Raw genomic sequence first — 21,337 nt, forward strand, 5'->3', positions numbered from 1 at the left:
AGACTAGAATGATAGTAGAGGAAGGTAATGAAGCCGCCACAGCCACCACCACCTTACAAGCTAGCAGAAGGTCCTGGGAACTGTCATCGGATGGATCTTTTCAGACACCTATAGGTTTCAGCTGATCTGTACATGTCTATAATGTAGATATGTATAAGTATCTAAAGTTACTTGTCTAAGGTCCTTCCATATCAATAGTCACTTTTAGGGAGCAATTCATCTAAACTTTAACAAGATGTCTAAAATCACTCAGGTTATGCCCTATAAGTCTTGTTTCTCCCCACTGACCGTGCAGAGAGCTTAGAATCATATGGACATCGTCTGCCTCAGAAGGTGCAAATCACTTGTTAGACCTGAATAAGATTCAGTGTCTACACATTATTCTACATAAAAGTGGCTAGTGTCATTTGATATGCCCTAGAGCATCCTTCCTGCTTACCTATGCTGTTTCAGAAAGGCATAAATTTCCTGTCAGTACAGTATGAATGTCTTGGATACCTCAGGATGTCTCAGATGACACAGACACTGATGCGTGAGCAGCTAAATCTTGCCTTTAGAGTTATGTGAAGAGGAATCCAGTCTATCCTTTCTGCAAGAGCTCAGGCAGGAGGTGTGTATGCAATAGGGTTCCAAGATTAAGGCTATTCTGTGCCTGCATGAAGATGTAATTTTATGTGCTCAGGGAATTAAAAAAAGGAGTCCCTTACAACAAGAGGACAACCGAGTAAGAGGTTTTAGAATCCTAATTTTGATTTTAGGAAGCGATACATGCTCTCTACATCACTGTAGGCCTGTACAGGCCTTTAATGTATATAACCTTCAGTCCTCACTGAATTCTATTTAAGCATTTTGTATTTATTTCTATTTATTTCAAATAAAAATATTCTCCAAGTACAGAATTCAGGAAAAAAAAACACATATAGAAAAATCACTCTATTACTTAAAAGATATATTAATACTTTTTCCTGAAAAGAGCAATTAGTAAATAAGAAGGTAAGTAAGATAATACTGAAACTTTCAAATTATATGTCTAAGACACCAGCTCTTCTTATTTTTAGTGCCTCCTCAGTTTCTTCTTTTGCCATCTACAACCATGCATTCTATTTTATATTAAGAGGATACAGAGTCCTGCAAATAATCCAGACTTTATGTAAACGAAAGGTATCTGACTACCACAGGATTATAGAGATTACAGTTTCCATTTGTACAGTTTCCATTTTACAGGTTCCAATATGCATATTGGTATGCATATTGGTATGTCTAGCAACCTAGAATATGCATATTGGTATGCATATTGGTATGTCTAGCAATATGCATAGGTACTATAGGTGCATAGGTAATATTGGTATGCATATCAATATGCATAGGTACTTAGGTATCCTGACACGCTTGAATACTGCGAGTGATTAGTTTTCACAGAGTGGCTTTCAAATGACACAATTTTGAGAATTTTTAAGGACAATAGAAGTACTAAAAGAGATAATCAATAAGTTCCTTTTTGCAATTAACTGGATAAGGCAGTTGCCATTACACCAAATCAGCATTGCGAATCCTAGTTTTCTCCAGGTCAACAAATTGATCTCACCTTAGTTCTTTTAATTCTCATTGATAAGACACTTTAACGCTATTCAGCTGAATGCCAGGGTCATCCTGGTCTCAAATTATGTGGTTATTTCCAAAGTACAAGCTGTTTCAAGGGAAGCCTAGCCTGTTTATTTACTGATGCATGTCCAGATGTGCCTTTCAGACTTTAAAGTACTGAATCAAAAGCAATTCAGCTAAGTCCTGCATGAATAATTTAGCTTATTCTTACACATTTTTAAGAGGAGAAGAGACTTTTATATGTTAGTATTTTGTCAGTGTAATAAAAAATGCTCCTAACTGGGACTTCTGTCATAAGTGTTTTGGTCACTGGGCTTGTCATGCTTGCATGAAAGGTGTTTCATTATTCCGAGGTCTGCCAGATTGTCAAAACTTACTGAGGAGGATCTGGATGCCTGCTGATTTGTGAGTGCCGTCAGTAGTTTCCTTTGCCAGCTACTGTTGGCTTTGGAGCAAAATCTGACATTTTCAGTACAGATGAAAGTGCTCCAAATACTAACTGCTCCCTTGTTTTGGGATGGCACATTTAGAATGCAGTTTATTTCTTTTGTGAGCTCATACGCTGAACATGTAAATATTGACATATCCTAACTCATGATGTGAGGCAGGCCCTAAGGCTCCATATATTTTGAAGCACTCCTTGTTCATGCAACACACAAGGCTAAGCAGTGAGGTGAAGTTGGGGAGCCAAGGTCTGATTACGTTCACCTAGTATTATGAAATGTCTGTATTAAACTGTCACCCACTGTTTAAGTAGGAAGTGATCGACTGTCTGAGAAGTCAGTATGTCTGATCCAGTTCATTCCTGGTTGTGGATCCAAGGATGTAGAACTATTAGGCTTTTTGTACCCAACTGCTGAAAGCTTCCCTGGGATACGCCGACCAGCCACAGTCCTGGCCACTTGTTCCAGAAGAATGAAAGAGGCAGGTACTGAAATGAGCTGCCTGCATGAAGAAGGGAATGAATAACATTTGTTTTGAGAGGAGCATAAATAGCATGGTTTCTCTAGCCTAGCAAAATGAAAGCTGAAAGGGATATGATTGTTGCCCATAAATACACCAAGGAGGTAAACAACAGGGAGAGAGAAGAGTCATTTAAGTTAAAACACTATGTTGGCACAAGAACAGATGGGTAGAAGCTGGCCCTGCATAAATTTAGGCTATACATTGGAAAGTGATTTCTAACCGTTAAAGCAGGGATGTTCTGGAATAGCCTTCCAATAGGAGCATTAGCAGCTTTTTAGGTAGAGCTTATTATGTTTATGTAGCTTGATAGGCTTACGATGAGGTGCCTGAAACAGCAGAGGACTGGACTTGATCCAAGACTTTCTTTCCCATCCTCTCTTCCTTTGTTAATCAGGTTAGGATTCATTTCAAGACTTTCTTGTTACTTTAAAATTATTTTCATTTCCTTTGTTATAACCCAAGCCTTTTAAGCTCTTCACATAAAGCTTTGAGGACAGGGAATTGCTGACTAAAAGTCTATTGCAGAAAGTGATCACAGCTGCCCCCATTTGCACTGCATAGCCTGTCATGTATCTGAGAATGGAGCTGACCCACTATTACATTGAAATTGCTTCTTATCATTTAGGAAATAGAAAGGAAGCTAAAATGGGCTCCCAGAGGAGAAAAAGCGCCTTTCTGTCCTTGGCCCACAAACAAGCAGAGAAGAAATATATTTCTTTGTATTTTGGAAAATCTCTATCACCTATGACTTACAGAAATTGCTTTAACTACTGAAAAAGAAGGTCAGAACCTAAACTACTTGAGTTTGAGTTGCCCTGCATATGCCATTTGTGTCTACCACCTTTTCTCCTCCTCTCCCTGAGGCTCATGTCAGATTTTATCTTTGCATTTACAATGGGCCAAGAGTATATGTGCCGTTTGTGGCCATCACACAGTGGATTTTCAGTAATTCAGGAAGCTGCAGTAACTTTACCGAGTATTTGAACATTTCACTCAATAGCCTCTCACAGCAAAGCTCTTACTGGCATACCAAAGCCCTCTTCATGCTTCTCCTCACCTCTTGCACCTGAGTAGGGATTACCTAACCAAAGATTCACAGAATCACAGAATGGCCAGGGTTGGAAGGGACCTCTGGAGATCATCCAGTCCAACCTCCCTGCTCAAGCAGGGCTGCCTACAACACATTGCACAGGATCGTGTCCATGCAGCTTTTGGACATCTCCAGCGAAGGAGACTCCACTACCTCTCTGGGCAACCTCTTGCCTCTGTCACTCTCACAGGAAAGAAGTTTTTTCTCATATTCAGATGGAACTTCCTGTGGTTCAGTTTGTGCCTGTTGCCTCTCATCCTGCCGCTGGGCACCACTGAAAGTTGTCTGGTCCCTCCTCTTGACTCCCTCCCTTCAGATACTTGTACACATTGATCAGATCCCGCCTCAGTCTTCTCTTCTCCAGGCTGAACAGGCCCAGCTCCCTCAGCCTTTCTTCAGAGGAGAGATGCTCCAGTCCCTTCATCATCTTAGTGGCCCTCCGCTGGACTCTCTCCAGTAGTACCATGTCTCTCTTGTACTGGGGAGTCCAGAACTGGATGCAGTAGTGCAGGTGAGGCCTCACCAGGACTGAGGGGGGGGGGGGTGATCACCTCCCTCCACCTGCTGGCAACACTTCCTAATGCACCCCAGGATATCGTTGGCCTTCTTGGCCACAAGGGCACATTGCTGCCTCATGGTTAGCTTCTTGTCCACCAGCACTCCCAGGTCCTTCTCGGCAGAGCTGCTTTCCAGCAGGTCAGCCCCCAGCCTGTCCTGGTGCCTGGGGTTATTCCTCCCTAGATGCAGGACCCTGCACTTGTCTTTGTGGAACTTCATGAACTTCATTTACATTCAACCTTTCTTTTTATAGCTGTTTTTACATATTCAGGAAAGGAATATTGCTCGTAGATTTATTCAGGTTAAAAGGTGCATCAGCAAATCTGTAGTGTAACCCCCAGTCAGGTCTTGAAGACCCTCAAGGATGGAGAGAGATGCAACCTCCCTGGGCAACCTGTTTCAAAGCTTGACTGTATTCATGAGGAAAAGGTTTCTCCATATATCCAGCTGGACCTCTCTTGTTTCAATTTATGCCCATTGACTCTTGTTTTCTTGCCATGCACTGCTCTGAAAAGCCTGGCTCTGTATTCTTGACAGCCTCCCTGTGGGCACGGGGGGGCTGCTGTTCTGTGCCCTCAAAGCCATCGCTGCTCCACGCTGAACAAGGCCAGTTCCCTCAGCCGCTCCTCACAGAGCTAGTGCTCCAGCCCCCATCCGTCACTATCGCCGTACTCTGGAGTTGCTCCAGTTTATTGACTGTCTTGCTGCTGCTGGGGGGCCCAAACTGGGGAGAATATTCTAGACTCAGTCTGACGAGAGCTGAGTAAAGGAGGGATAATCCTTTCTCTCAGTCAACTGGGTGTGTTCCTGTTAATACAGCCAAGGAGGCTGTTAACTGCCTTTGATATCAGCACAGTGCTGGCTTATGTTCATCTTGATGTCTACCAGGACCATGGGTCCTTTTCCACAGAGATGCTCCCCAGCCATCAGCCCTCAGCCTTTCTCATTGCAAGGGGCTCTTCCTTCCCAGGTGCAGGACTTTGCATTTGCCTTCATTGAATTTCATGAGGTTTCTCTCTGCCCGTTCCTCCAGCCTGTCTAGGTCCCTCTGAATGGCAGCCCTGCCTGCCAGCATGTCAACCAGTCCTCCCGTTTTGCTAGCATCTGAAAACAGGATGAGATTGCACTATGCTGCCTTCCCCATGTCATTGAAATAGATGTTAAACAGGACACATCCCAGCATAGACCCCTGTGATACTCTACTTGTCACTGGCCCCCAGATAGAGCACAACCCATTAATGACTACCCTCTGAGCCTGATCATCCAACCAGTTTTTTTACTCTTCTAGTTGTCCACCCTTCCTAACTTGATATAACATCCTAACCTTATTTTTTATCTATCTTCCTAGTCCTTATTGCATTCCTCTTGTTCAACACTGACTATTTCTAATTTCATGAGGTTTGTAGAGATACATTTTAAGGAATGATGGGTCTGCGGATCAGAGCGTCTTCCAACTTCATAGCTGAGAATTAGCTTCTTTAGTGGACAAAAATGAAAAAATCACCTTACTGATAAGGTAATTTGGTGAAGTAGGGGAGTCCTAAAGTATGAGTTTCTCTCACCTCATGTTAGGTGTTTAAGGAGAAGCCAATCATCCTGGACTCCCATGGTAGTCAATGATAGTCAATGGAGAGAAATAGGTTCCGCTAGGGAGTGATTCATCTGGTCTGTTTTTGACTTAGGAAGAAATGAATCATTCACATCATCATACCCTTATTTCTCTTGAAGAACTATAGAGAGAGTTCAGAGCTTCAGTGCATATCTCATCTTTAAATGCCTGAATTAGGACAGATGAATCTATTTTGCCATTACCTGTATGACCCAGGAATTCCTGACAGATGATTCCCCATATTCTGTCCCTCACTTGTAATCTATACTTCCACACAATGTGTATAAAGTGGCCAAACAATGGTAGAGAGCCATCTTTTATTCATGAGAAGTGGAATATTGAAATGTTTGAGATTATACAAACTGGTTGCAGTACTAAAGATGTATTCTGACCTTTTGAAGACTGTATTGAATCTTTGAATCTGGGCCGAAGGAATGAGAATATGAATAAAGGGACCCTTATTCCTAATCATTCTTTATTCAATAGCATGTTAGAATCTGGTGGTAAATGTTAGATTTCTGGTGGTAAATCACCAGAAATCACATATTTTTTTTACACTGCATATGGTATAACTTACTGATATATGAGCAGCTGAAGTTTCTGCAGGGTTATTAGTTAAGCCACTCTATTTCAGGATTACTTTTATAATTATTACTGTTAGCAAGTTTTGGATCAAAATTAATGGTTTCCCTTCCTAAGGGCTCTTTGATGGTGTTGTTTTAGATTAATTGTTTATTTTGTTAAAGAGGATTTACCAGTTAAGAAATGCAGCAGAAAAGAAGCCTCTGACTTTGTGAAAAAGTTCTGCAATGTTAATGTAACAGGGGGAATGTTATCAATATTACTGTCATCTAAAGATCAGTGTAATCCATACATTGATTTCTGAATTCATAATCCTCTTAGGCTATTGTAAAGTGCTAAATTTTGTATTTAGATCTTTGACTTTGCTTAAAACCTCATTCAGAGTTTCCTGTTGGCTATATACCCCAGTAGATATTTTTTCACATAAAATTTTTAATTTATCATCTCATTTATGATTTGTTTTGATTGGGGCTTCAGCCAGAAGTAAAGAGGTTGTCGACTTGCAGGATTAAGCCCATTACCTTTTCGTTCAGAAAAAAGGAGATACATGAATACAACTTCTGCACAAACAGATCAGTTTTGCCAATCTAGGGAGTTATACTAGCAAAATATTAGTGGACCAGAAGCATAGCATAATGCCTGCCCTTGTGCTGGATTTTAATGGTATAGTATATATTGTTTTTGGTAAGACATTTGAGTAGAATTATGTTACACAACTGTCCAAGAGGGTGGAAATCTGGAGTGAAAGATCTGCCAGTGAGAAGAAATTCCTAGACACTGGTAGTAACAACAGGGAGCACATCTGAAGCATGTCTTGCAAAGAGACAGCTGTTAACCCTGCGCTATCAGTGGAGCCCCAGGAAAACCAACAGAAGAAATGCTCATACTCCGATTCTTTCCTTTTTGTGCAAAGCTGAACATATAATAAAAAATATGACATAACTCTGGGTTCTTTTTTGCTACTGAGCTGTCACAGTCTAACCTAGGCATTCATCTTTTCACTGCTATGACCATAAAATCCTTCAGCTGTGACACCAGACACACATTGGGATAGAGATCCTATTACCATTACAGATTTTACCACATAAAACTGAGTGCGCCATGTTCTTCTCCAAACCCCTTTTTATTAGCTCACAGTAATGCTACCTGAGTTACCATTCTTTAATGACAGAGTTTGTGCACACAGTGAAATCACACTCTCAGAGAAGTCTTCCTAGCCATAACTATCTATTGAAGCATCTTGCTCACTAACTTGTATATTTGGTCAGAAGAAAAGAGCATAAATCTTCAACATTTTTATTTCAAAAAATATTAGGAGAAATAGGGAAAAAATTGTAACAGAAAGTTATGGTTAGTCTTAATTTACCTCTTTGTTTAATCACTGGTAAGAGCTTCATCATATAGGTTGACACTGAAGACTGGAAGCAGAATACATTTTTTCATTTAGATCTTTTTCTAGTCCTCATGTCCTCACCACTGCTAAACATTGCAGACTTTTTCCTATCCTTTTGTGGAACTAAACATTTCAAACCCTGTTCCTTGTTTCATTCCTTCATTTCTCTGATTCTATTAAATTCAATCTTGCCATGCAGAAAGCCATCCAGATAGCAGCTCAGAAAAACATTCTTCAAGTCGTCAGTTTAGACTATGCTCATCTGTAGTCAATTCTCCATCTCTTCCTTATTACCTCAAAGAAGGGCTGCTTATTTCTACTCTTAAAGCTCTTTGCTATCCTTCAGTATGTGGGAGTTCATCTCCTGTCTGCAATCATCTCATTTTGTCAGCCTTATTTGTAAAACTTTAAGCTTTTTCCCATGCTGCATATAAACATCCACAAATGTTTTTTGTTTTTCCTCTTAAAAGCTCTCCATTACTGTAACACTGCTAAAAACCAATAGCTGATAAATTCTCAATATGCCAAGGCCAGTACTGGATCATTGTTTCCTTCTGATTCTCGAATAACATATATCAGCCTTTCTTTTTTGTCTTAGACAATGGGTTGTAAAAGTAGGGACCCTGAAAAAGCTATAGAGACCAGCTGGCTGTTCTGTGTCTCTGTGCTAGGAAGCACTACAGAGCTTGTAATGTGCCTAGGGCTCACGACCATGAAAATTACAGTCACCAGTGGCATTATGACCTAAATTCAAAACAGTAATATTAAACCTAAAGATAAACATGTCATGATAACTAATAAGAAAATAGCTCTTAATCTATGTCCTTTGATTTTGTTCACCTAAATATTAGAGGAATTTTGCCAATCAGGCAAAATACCCATATAATGTCATATCTCTGTATATTAGAAAGAGGTGGGAGGTTGGTTTTTCGAGTTTACATACATGACTTTCCATATGCTCTTGAAACACTAAAGGGGAAAACTCTAGAGGTTTATCAGGGTACAAAGCCATGGAAATTAGCAGAGAAGTCAAAGGAGAATGAGAAGCACAATTTCTATTGCTGGATGCATTGAGGAGGTGTGTCTAAACACTGTAATATTTATGGGGTTTTTTTGGGTTTTTTTTTTGCATTCCAGACTACTACAGGCTTCCAGAAATAGTCTTTCAACGGGGGATATTATTAAGCCTTTAATTTTTTTCTTCCTTGACTATAATATTCTTCCCACAGAGGGAAATCTCTCTTTCTTCTTTGACACAAATGGCTAATCATTAGTTACTTTCCTTTCCAGAGCTGCAGACTCGTAATAAAAATGCTAGGTAGCACTTAGACTTCTAACTGAAAGCCACTTAAAGTTATTAGATCTATGAACCCTGAACTCCTGTGCACTCTTATCATTGCTAAGGTATAAGAAAACGGTCTTTCAGTGCTGATAAGTATATCCACAAACCTTTTTTGTGCCACATAGTACTCATCTTATATATAATTATACATTATGAGAGCATCCGATATTTACAAATGTTAAAAAAGCGATAAAATTTTACCCGGCAAACTGTAATAGCTTAAATGCCAATAATAATAAGTCCTCCTTCCTGCAGTCAATAAGGATTGACAGCAAGAGTAAAATAAACTAATACAAAACTGAAAGACAGCAAAATTGTCAACATGAATTACACAGGAGAAGTTGAGAATAAATGTGTTAACTGTCTATTATATATACAAATAATGTGTTAAATGTCTATTAGGTAGTTAGGCACAAAAAAAATGAAAAAGAATAGCCAAGTGAAACTGTGAGGCAAAAATTTCATGGAACATTTTGCCAGGATATTGGTTAATTTTTCAGAACCTACTGTACTTTGTCAGAGTGCAAAATATTAAGTGGAAAATGTGGGAAATGTCCTTTTAGCAGCTAAACCCAATTAACACCAAGATAAGATTTTGCATTGAGATTCCTTTTTCATTTAGAGGAAGTAAATACAATCTATCTCTTATGCAAGTGTAATAGATAAGACCACTCTGCATTTTGCAAGCACTTCATTCTGCCAAGTGCATGGTTTTGATTATGGTTACTTCCTCCTCAGATCTTCTGGATAATTAAGTCATGTAATCATTCTCCAGAATGTTTCAGGCCAAATCAGTAGGGATTACATAAAACTAAACTTTAGCCAGTTTAGCTTAAGCCGGTTCATTTGGACAGAAGTATGATACAGTTTATTCAAATCTCTGTCCATTATTTGATGCATGATGCAGAAATTATTTTATGTATTTTTTCCAGTTATAAGTAGGCCAGATAGAAACACTTTTCACTCTGGAAAAATGGAACAGCAGGTTTCTGGATGAATTGGGGGCAGATTGAGATAACAAGGACTGGTAATATATTCACTGCAATGGTGCTTTTCCCTCAAAGGAATCTGCTTGGGTTGATCCCTAATCCCTTTAACCGTCTCATTCTCTTCTGTGGAAGTCCAAACCTGTTTGGGTTGATGCAGCCGGATATCTCTGCAGTCAGGGAATGTGAACTCCCTCTTCCATCTGCAGTTGCATCAAATGAGCTGTTGTTGCCTCCTGTGATTCAACACCTCACACTGCTACTGGACGTCATCACCCCTTCGGAGTAGTTTACATGTGGTTTTTATTCCTTATGTTGGTCCAAAGGTTCAGGGTCACTGCTCTAACTGATGTGTCCTTTTTTTATGATCAGGTCTTGCTTAGCTTTTGAGATTTGATGCAATTATCACAGATTAACAAATATTCCTTCATGCTAATACAATGAATAGGGTACTGAAATAAGCAGCTCCTCTTTTTTCATTATAAAGTAGGAGTTTTTTGCTAACTATGCAGTTGTAAATATTGAAGACCCAAATAATGAATGCTGCATAGAATATTTAACCCGAAAAGCACAATGTAGGAAAGAACTACATCAGATATTCCTGTTGAAGAAAGCAGATTTAAGAAGAATTAGTGAAGGTTTGCACATGAATTCATACCGTGACCTACGAAAAGGATCACTTTTGCTCTACCAGAAACAGGGCTCACTGGGAATAAACACTGTAAGAAAAGTCATGGATCCCAGTACAGAAAGGACTTTAATTCACTGCACATCCAGTACAGAATTCCTCACAATTTTCCATGTTTCTGGTAAATTTATTCTATAATGTGTGAGAGAGATTCTCTGCAGGCGGCCTCATCTTCCTGTTATCGCCTCTGTCAGGTACCCAGCCTTGTTTACTTCTTTCTGTCCAAATACTTGCAAGCCGTGGAAGTCTTAATCAATGCAATCACCAATGCCATTCTGTTAAGCTATAAACCCTCATTTTGGACATATCCTAAATACAGAATTATTTTGTAAAGAGAAAATTCCTTGCCTCATGCATCACTTCTCCTCTCCCAAATTATTTTTATTCTGTAATTATTTCTAATTGCCCCATGTGCAGTCTTTAATCAAATTCTTAGTTCTCTGTGTTATAAATCCTATTATTCCTTTCTTGTGCATTTCCTTTTCCCCATCATTCATTTTATAGTTATTCCAATTTTAATCCCATGGATTATGAAAAACATCCATGTTTAATTAGCTAAACGTGTGATTTCACAACTTTTTCTCTGTGATGCCACTTCTGAGCTCATAACTCCACATGCGGTTATAAGCACCACTTCATGCGACTTAATTTCTATCAGGTGCGTAACTACACTTGCAAGACTTTTAATCCCCAGATCACTGATCAAAACCTTTGCTGTCATCAATTGGAAGAGCGGTTTCTGCTGCATAAACTTTGGATGTAGAAAGTGGAGTTTTTTATAAGTAATGTTTAGGTGACTCCCAGTAACATATCCTGTCAGAAGACAATGAGGCTTGTGTTTCTCTATCATATTGATGTTTGTGACATTCTTTGACATAATTAATACCAACTTTGCTTATTGATCACTTTGTTTCTGACTTCATATGGTGTTTTATGCTGGAGTTCTACTTTTTATTTCAAAAGCAAATGTAAAGGAGTACTACCTTTTCTCTATTAATTCAGTAAAATGTCATTCAGTAATTAGTAGAGTTGTTCCTATCCCACTTTTTTTCTTTCTTTCTTTCTTTTTTTGCTTTGCTTTTATTTCAAAAAGTCGTTATTTCTAGTTATTCTGACGAATAAAACAGTTAAATACTTCATGGAAATAGGTGAAAGGGTATAGCATCTCTTTTGCAAACAGAAATCGCACTATTACACCTCCACAAGATACTTTTGGCCTTTTTATTTTTAATATTACATACAGTTCAATATTATTCTGACTAGCACAATGGTGAGCGGACGTATAATGCCCAGTGCTGCTGCAATCCTGTCAATTTGAATTTATCTAAGCAGCCTGAAGCAACGCATAGCAGAGAGCATTTTTCTGCTGAGCTACACAAGAACATTTTGCAGTTCCACTTAGTTCTTCCTGCTGATTGCTGCGTAAATGCTAACCAGCTGGAGAGCAAACCTCGCTCCTCAAGGACAGACTGCAGAGCTTGTGCCTAGGTGGTCTGCATGGCGGCAGTAACCTAGCGTCCTTCCACGCGTTCTTTTGAACACAATGACCTGCTGCTTTAGGAGCTGGTGTTTGCTTTATGCTAGCTTTTCCTCATTAAAGAGGCAATTCAGCACAGAATTTTTTTTTCATTCAGAGATTTCCAGGTAACGGTTCTCTGTTCATGGTTCATGTAGGGGACCAATGTGGTCCCCAAACTGGTTGCTGCCACAATGATGTGTTTATCTCTTAGTAATAAAAAAAAGGGAACTTTTTTACTGCTTGGATTTTTCAGAGAAGGGGTTGTAATTAAGTTTTTCAATCCATTCATTAAGATAAGACTGGCTCCTTTCAACCCTCTGCCCCCAGAAAATTGACTTGTGTTTTTCGCTGTTGCATAGCTATTTGTTGTAGAATAAACACTTCTAAACACTTTTCTAAACAGTTCTAAAATAAGAGGAGTAGCAAGCACAAAAGAAAGTCAAACCAAACTGATGAATGACCTGAGACATGAGAGCAATCATTTACTCCAGGAATGAGCGTGGTATGGAGCCAGATACGTAGATTAGATGGAGCAAAAGCTGGATCAGACAGCATAGAGAGAAAATAAAGAACATAAATTAGCAGCCTTCCTCACTGGACTGAATAAGCCAGAAGCCTTGTGACAATACTAGCAAATGGTCGTGCAATTTTAAGGCTGCTTTGTAATACTCATGTGCACGCAGGTGAAATTAAAGTAGCAGCCTCCTCCTTTTTCTGGAATCATATTTTTTAATTTTCATGTTTTTTTTTTTAATGTGATAGGATTTGTTTGGGTAATTTTTATATAATTTATATGAATTTCAATAACTTATCAATTTACAATCTTGGTGCAGAGAGGTCAGAATAACAAACGACAAATCACTTCCAAACTAGTGTCACTGGCATTCATTCATTTTCCTTCCAAATCCCTACTCAGACATCATTTTTCCCACAAAATTTATAAAAACTAAGTTACTCAGCTATTGCTTCAAAAGATAGTTTCTGGACCTTTAACAGACTGCATGCTTCATGATCATACCTTCTTCTTCTTCTTGTAAAATCCTAATTGCATTTCAGAAACACATTAAAAACTCGGTATACGAATGCGTCTGCGATTGCAATTGTTAGTCACTCAGGTGGAATTTTAGGAGAGTATGAATCTGTTGGCTGACCTGTAGAAAGCTGAAAAGTTTAACAGTTTTGTGGTTTCATATCCATCCATGCAAAACTACAAGTACAATAGAATGTGTTATTAGATACCTCACTACCTCTTAGTGTTCAGACTGTTCTCCAAAATGTAACTGAACAGTTCCACACCATAGCACTGAGTTCAGCAAACAGCTGCCATCACTGCAGTTGTGCAGGCCCAGGACAGAAAAATAACTGTAGCTGAAAATGATCCCTCTCATTCTGCACTAAATCAGCTGTCAAACACTCAATTACACCAGTGAAACGAAGGCTTATGGAATGGAGACTAGGATTTAAGAATCAGGTTAGCAGAAAGATTTTATTAATTTCTATTGATGGTATCTAGCTAGTTTTTAAAGGCAGATACAAGCTAGATTTCCTGGCCCAGCTTTTGGACCACGTAACAGTACACATTTTTACATTCAGATCTAGCTTGCACTGCCTGTGTATAGGCCTGGTTTGCATACTTGGTGAAAATCATTGCCAGAGTCAGGAGCATAAACTTCTCAGTCTCTAGATAACTCCAGAGACCATGTCACCTGTTGTAGTATTGTTTTAGGGGTGTTAGATTCAGATAGTCCCTATCAGCCTGAAAAATTCATCTGGAAATACTACTGAAGCAAGCAATCCAGTATGTCCTGGGATCTTCACAGTACATATTATTCCACGCAGGCCTGAATATGTCAATCCATCTTACAACAGCTTCCAAGATACAGGTTCATGTAATAACATTCCTAAAAGAGAAAGAATTAAAAAAAAAAAAAAAAGAATAAACCTTTAGCTAACTGATATAACACAAAATGGATGACTTCAAATCTTCAAATTTAGGGTTGAAAAGTTTGCGTCAGTTCTTTGTGTGCCTTCATCAGTTTACTTGTTTCTATTTCAAAATTTCATTTAGGAATACAAAACATCAGTAACTCCTGAACAAGCTTTAAAATTTAAAAAGAGAAATGTAGGCATAACATCGATTGCAAGTTGGACTCCCAGATTCAATGGACTCCCTTTCTCCGATGATACTAGACCCTTGAATTAAGCCGTAGTATGTAGGGGGAAGCTCTAACTTTCAGTATATTCTTCCAGAACGACAAGTATTAGGGATTCAGTCAGAATGGCATTGCTTGATGACAATAAAATTGGCTTCCAAATCCTGCAGGCATTAGGGGAATCTTAATATTAAATGGACAAATCGCCATGGGTATCTCAGTGCTGTAGCAACAAAGAACTATAAACTAGATCCAGAACAAAGTGCAGTCTAATACAGGTGGCTGCAAAATCTAGTCCAGTTTTCTCTCCTTTCTTTCAGGGAGCCTTGGGTGTTCCAGTAAAAGTAATTAATGTTTTTAAAATACACAATACCCAATTAGTGGAAGGACTTCACTTGAGATTTTTGATTGCAATATCTTTAAGTCATTACTGTAACAGAGTAATATGGGAGACATTTTGGAATATTTAAATCATATCAAATTAAATGTTAATGCCATATTTTATTAAAGTTTTTGTTTGCAATAAAATCTCTTGCAGAAATGCTGTCACGTGACTACTTTATTTTATTAGGGTCTTTATCCTGTGTTATAAACACTACTTTTATTCATAGTGAAAGGCACCATACAATCTGAAGAGTCCTTGACATGCACATTGAAACAGGAAGGCATGTTCAGAAGCAATCTCGTTGATTTACTGGCCACTTGAGGTTGAAATAATTAGCCAATTGAAATAAATTTTTAATTTTATCTCATGGAGATATTTTTTCCTTGTTAGTGTTTGGTTGCTCTGACAAAAAGGAGAACTTGTTAGAGAGAATGAAAAGGAGCAGATCAAAAATAATTTAGAGGTCCAGAATCCCTGATCCACAATGGCAGATTGAATGAACAAGAGTTATTTAGCATAAACAAAACTAAAAAGGAGAAGAAAAATCATGAGGTTCTTTCCTACTTTTCTAACTTTCTATTCTTTCAAGGATCATAGTGATCATTCAGGCTACCTGAACTCCCTCTATGGTAAAGGCTGAGTTAACAGTTCTCAGTATGCTTTTAATAAATGTAATTCTTGGAATTTTCAAAAGGAGGTGTATAAGCATAACAGAAAATTGTACCTCGGAGCATGTATTATATAGCTGCATGTATATAAACAGAAAATGATTAGTTTTGGAATACTTAAAAATGATCTCAAGATTTTAGTAATATAGCAGGGATTTGTAGTATTCACTAAACAGTGATTGATAAAGCTGTCTTAATATTTTATCAAAATTAAAATTCTTAGCACTTTTGCAGCGTGGACAATCTATGAACTTGAACACTTCACAAGCAATTAAGCAATATAGCATCCTGTGGGTAAAGGAATATTATTCTATTTTATAAATGAGAAAGATTAGATGGATTGATTAAGAAGAAATCCTGTGAGAAAATAACTGGGTTTATTTCTATTATCTTGATCAGTTTAATAGACAAATGAGGGAAGGTTGTTACAGAAATACTGCATGAAGAAAGAAAGATAAAGCAATATGTTAAAGGTCATATTTGAAATGCTTAACAAAATTGGGACAGAAAGACAAAACATAGGGTATTTGCTTTTTCCCTGAGACTGTAGGTAATATGTAGGCTTAATTCAGGAACGTACTTCAGAAAACACTTCACATTCAGCACATAAAAGGTTTGTGTGGTGACAATAAAGCTAAGCAGGTGGGTAAGTATTAAGTAAGCTGCAACATTTAAAAAAGTAGAACCCCAGTCCTAAAATTTATGTCTACTACTGTAAAGAAAAAAATAACAGAGACGAAGAAGGGAGAAGAAGTTCTGTTCAAACCTGAAGACCTTCTCACATCTATGAAGACCAAAGTCAGCAGTCACTAATATGTTCCTCCAAATGCATATTTTATGTGTTTACGCATACTTTATGGTAAAACCAATGCCTAATATGTTGCATAGTGTAGCCCACTGACAAGGATATGGGATGTGATAAAAACATTAAAGATCCACTTCTCGACTGCAATACACCCTGTGCAGTAAGCTACCCTGATGTCAACTGGGTGTAAAATTAAACTCTTCTAATGCTTTACAGATCGTTTGCACTATGGTAAGTAAGCCAATGTGTGTGAGATGGAGGGCAATGCCAAAGGGAACGGGGCACAGCTTGCTTTTCCCTGGTGCCCTTCTCCTCCTTCCCTCTAACACTGGCTGCAATTCATTTCTTCCTTTGAGTCTTGCACCACCATAGATCCTTGCAACCAAGTCATAATTTAAGGCCTTAGATAAATAAGCAAAACAGCTTTTTCTATGCAATGTTCATACTTCTTTAGTACAGGTTTTTTCAGCGGTAGGAAATAATCCACAGATGAGTCCTTCTTCCAATTACTGTGTAAAACTTGTAGAGCACAACCAGTGTTTTATTTATGATCAGTGGGAGAATACGTAGTTAATGCATATGACTAAAGAAGGAAAAAAAATCTTTATTCTGAATAAAGAAAGTCCTGATGTTCGTGTTGCGAAAAAAAAAAAAAAGAGCTCAACCAAGGATAATGGGAGAAGGGAAAAGCCACATGACAATGATGTGGGTGTCTCTGCTACATTTAAGTCCTTCTGTAAACGTACTTCTACTCAGTCGCCCACTATTCCAAGAATTTGCCACAGCAACAATATTTCCTTTCCTTTCAGTTTTTAGAGTTTCCATAAATGCCTTCAATTCTATTTCTTTTACTTTTTGCTCTAAAGTTTTACTGTGAATTTCACAGAGCACCCCTAGTCAGGAATAATAATTATATTATTGAGTATTTACATGGATACCAAAGATGAATCTTCAATAGCATCATTTAAAAGCACTTACATGCTGCAAATTGTATGAATATTTTGTTTCTACTGTTGACTGATATAATATCTTCCACATAAATGCATTCCAGCGATTTTTTTTTTTCCCATCTGAAAGAGTCAACATATTTTCTCTCATCTTCTTTCTCCGTCTCTGAGCCAAAACTCTGAGAAGGTTCATTCCACAGATAACTTGGTCAAATCTATTACCAGCAAAACCGGGCACTACTTCATACTCTTCAGTGGAGCTACAACCAATCATGAATTGTCCTATTGAACCTGGAGCAAAAGTACACTTATTTCCCCAAACAATAATGAATTTCATGGCTTCATATTACAGAGAGAGTAGAGTCAGTTCAAAAATATGATCATAACTTACTTAAAAGGGATCTCGCGTTACTAATAACTTAATGAAAATCTGTATTTTGTGTTTCCTTACATTTATATGATGCATGGTCATGCATATAAGGTATTGCCTTCATATCAGCGTAGATTTTTTTCACATTCGTTGAGAGGAATGCCATTTGCAAACATTTAGCCTCAGACTAGAGAGATATTGACTGAGCCACATTAATTCAAAACTAAGAAAAATTACAAAAATCATATAAGTAAAAGCAAGTGACCTTCTCAAAGGTGCCTATTACTTCAGTCAGTCTCCTAAGATTCAGGAAGAACCTTAGGATTGAGGGGGAAAAAAATTCCAGAGTTTTTTATGGTCAGCCACCTACTAACCAATGGTTTTGAAGTGAGATCCTCACAGAATTATATCTCTGTTTCAGTCTTTTTCCTGGGAGCTGCACATTGAACAAACTCTCTTCGCTCATATTCTATTTTTACCTATGTCCTCCTGATTGCTATTGACATGGATTGGAACAAAATCTTCACTTCTGTAGGTATTTCATAATAACTGCTTTTTTTAGGAAATGTAGGCTTATTTCAACACGCAGAATGTTTGCCTTTTGGTTCCATATATCTGCTCTGCACTTTTTTGAATAATACTATTTCAATCCCATCAAAGTTCTCCCTCTTTATTCCTACTTTTTCTATACTCGTGTATTCCTATCTGGCCACTATTTAATGTATGGAATAGCTGAACACTGAGGTACCAGTGAGGGTGAAGCAACGGTGAATGATATCTTCTGCAGCGTGAATTTACTGGTAACAGTTTGGAAAATGAATGGGTGGTTCTGTATATACAGTGGCTCTTCCTACTTCGTAGAGTTAATGGCTCTGTGCATATGGAACAGCAGTGATGAACCAGGATCCATGAATGCTTTCTTTGTGCAAACCATAAATCTGTTATATAAGCTCCTACAGACAGTAGTTAAGATAAAATATTCTTTTAAGAGGTGAAACTTGTCTGTCTTCCCCACCCCCCAATTTTAGTACTACAAAAAACTTGTAAGGATTATGATGTAGATTTGAGATCACTGAGTGATTACTGCCACCTAGTTAATTCTATATGCCATGAGTTATATATAATGAGTAGAAACGAAGGGCCTCAGCTTATGTATCTGAAAGGAAATAAGCAAAAATAGTTACGTAATCAAGTCTGACTTCTATTAAGGAAAACTCGCTTTCTGACATACATTTGTTTGGTATTTTTCTAGTCTGCTTTTAAAGGCACTAGAAGGCATATTGCTAACCCTTTCTTTGGATTGTTATTCCTCCAATTAACAGCTCCTCCTATCTGAGACATCCTCACTGAGCTTTCCCTTTCAATTGCAAGAAAATGCTACGCAACTTTAAAGTGCATTCGTGCGCGTTTTGCCTGCATCTTACACGTACTGTCACTGTACTCATGAACAAGAAAAAGAAAACAGCCTTCCATTACATATTGTAAATAAGTATTGCAATACCCACTTAACAATGGAAATTATTAGCCGTTACTAAAGATTTAATACAAGGATATACCATGATAACAATATAAGCCTGCCTTTGGCATGATACTCTTAATTAGAACTAAAGTAAGACATTTTATCACTGGAATTAATGTCCCACCAGTCATAATTTTCTTTCCAGCACTCATGTGCTTCTCTCTAACCCCACTTTTTACCAGCTCCACTGTACACCTCTCCCCGAGAAGCTGCAGATGCAAGAGGAGAGAGACTTGAATGTATTTGCCCCCTTTTTGCCTCTCTCAAATTTGTCTCATGTCAGTAAAGTGAATTTCCATGGAAAACTGAGCAGTCAGTGTACTCACTCAGCTTCTTCTCATGCAGCAATATAACCCAAAACAGTTACTGGGAACCAAGTACTATTTAGCCAAGTCCCTAAACTTCTGAAGAGGCAAGTATTTTGTACTCAGTATACTCTGAGTTCAAAGTGTAATCCGGAAGGAACATCCTCTTTCTTCCCACAATCTAGCTCCATTGGAACAATGCCTGTTTTATCCCATTAAAAATAAATAAATTATGCACACTATCTGCATTGCTCCCAAATCTTTTAATTGAGCCAAAAATTGCTTGCCTACAATCCGTTTTACCTTGTCCATCCAGGAGGGGTGGAAAAGTACTCAGAAGGACTGATGAGAAGTCTGTATGCTAATCGCCTTTCTGACTGGAGAAAAATGTAGCAAAAACTGATTATAAAGGAGGACAATGAAAAATTAGTTGCTTTGTCTAAATGCTTCCAGTTGTTGATAAATGCTCACTGTTTAGTCTCACCAATTTTTTCATGCTGCAGCTGCAGAGACAGCGTTCCTTGGGCCTAGCTATGACTGACGATCTGACTGCATGCCAGATAATCACCAATCCCTGCTCTGCTGTCTGCTTCAGTTATTTTTTAAGAGCATTTTTTTTCTCCTTTTCTTGAACCTGATGATCTCACACCGGAAATTCAGCTTTTCTCCCAGAGAAGAGGGTCTTTTGTGACGGCAACAGAGCACTCTTACAATGAGCTGGGAGTTTTCCTTACTTAGGCAAGAAAAAAAAATAAGGCCAAGAATTGACAGAGTTCCAGCAGTGCTTAAACTCTAGCAGCACAAAAAAGCTATTTAAGGAGCAACAAAAACCTAAAGACACATTTACTCTGAGGTAATGGTGACATAATTTTTTGGAGAATAATTCCCAGTTATTTTAACCTATTTTTTTCTGACTGCATTCAGGACCAAAATGTGAATAGGATATAGATGTAAACTTTACGTGGAGACAGTGTGTCTCACAAATCAGTGCAGAAATGTTCAGCACAGAAATGGCTCTTTACCTTGACAATAAAGGCTAGTTTGATAGTTTATTTTCTTTATTCCTACAATGACTCCATTGAAAAACCTTCATCATTTTTATTCTGCTTCAATGCCTTACAGTTTCTATCCCTTATAAAGGAAATAAAGCTACTGAAGGCAGTTTGGAGACTCTGAATGAGATCTTGTTTTGAAGTTTCATAATGATTTCATGAATTTATTTTGTACTGCAAATTACAGTCTCTTGATTGCTAACATGAGACTTTTAGGTTTTTATTAGCATGTCTGTGGCCAAGCGTCTAGTTAAATTTACTTTAGCCTTGATTCAGGCTTCAGCAGTGCCCTTCCTTTACAAGTAAAAGATCCCTTTGTGATCAGAATATCTTTACCCTGCTCATCTAATTTCTCTGCTCCCATTCTTCATTTCCCTGTTTACTGCTTCATGTCCTCCTGTAGGTGACAGCCACAGACATTCCTGGAGAACAGCTAATACCTATTTCCTTTCCCTTACAATGTTATAAGAGAGCAAATTGTCTTTTAGCTATTTATTCTGCCCTTTAGGAAGTCTTTTTTAAGGCAGTTCCTTGAAACTGAATATTCCACACAGTGGTGGAAACGGTCCAGTGTGCCCAGCACGCCACTTTCTGTGCTAGCATCTGCTCCAAAGAGTACATGACCCTTTTCACAGATGGCACAGATACCATAGGGAAGAGATAAGCCAAGGCTCCTAAAACACCGTATTAGGATTTCTGAAATCCCATTTTGCCCAGCACCCTGTTATATTGACCTCAGATTATCTTGCGCAGGAATGAAGCAATGAGAATGAGGCTGGGATTCATCTCAAGTAGCTT

The 21,337-nt window shown here is 38.2% G+C and overlaps 1 long non-coding RNA gene across 1 annotated transcript in view; it reads right to left on the minus strand.

Annotated features, from left to right (window-relative positions):
* LOC104151516 (uncharacterized) overlaps positions 1-19,865 on the minus strand; it is a 30,341-nt gene extending 10,476 nt beyond the window's left edge. The window contains exon 1 of the long non-coding RNA XR_695790.2: positions 19,791-19,865. This is a non-coding gene — a long non-coding RNA (uncharacterized lncRNA). The remainder of the gene's footprint in view (positions 1-19,790) is intronic.
* Between the last annotated feature and the right edge of the window lie 1,472 nt (positions 19,866-21,337).

This window comes from Struthio camelus, chromosome 1 (assembly GCF_040807025.1).
Source record: "Struthio camelus isolate bStrCam1 chromosome 1, bStrCam1.hap1, whole genome shotgun sequence".
NCBI classification, from domain to species: Eukaryota; Metazoa; Chordata; class Aves; order Struthioniformes; family Struthionidae; genus Struthio; species Struthio camelus.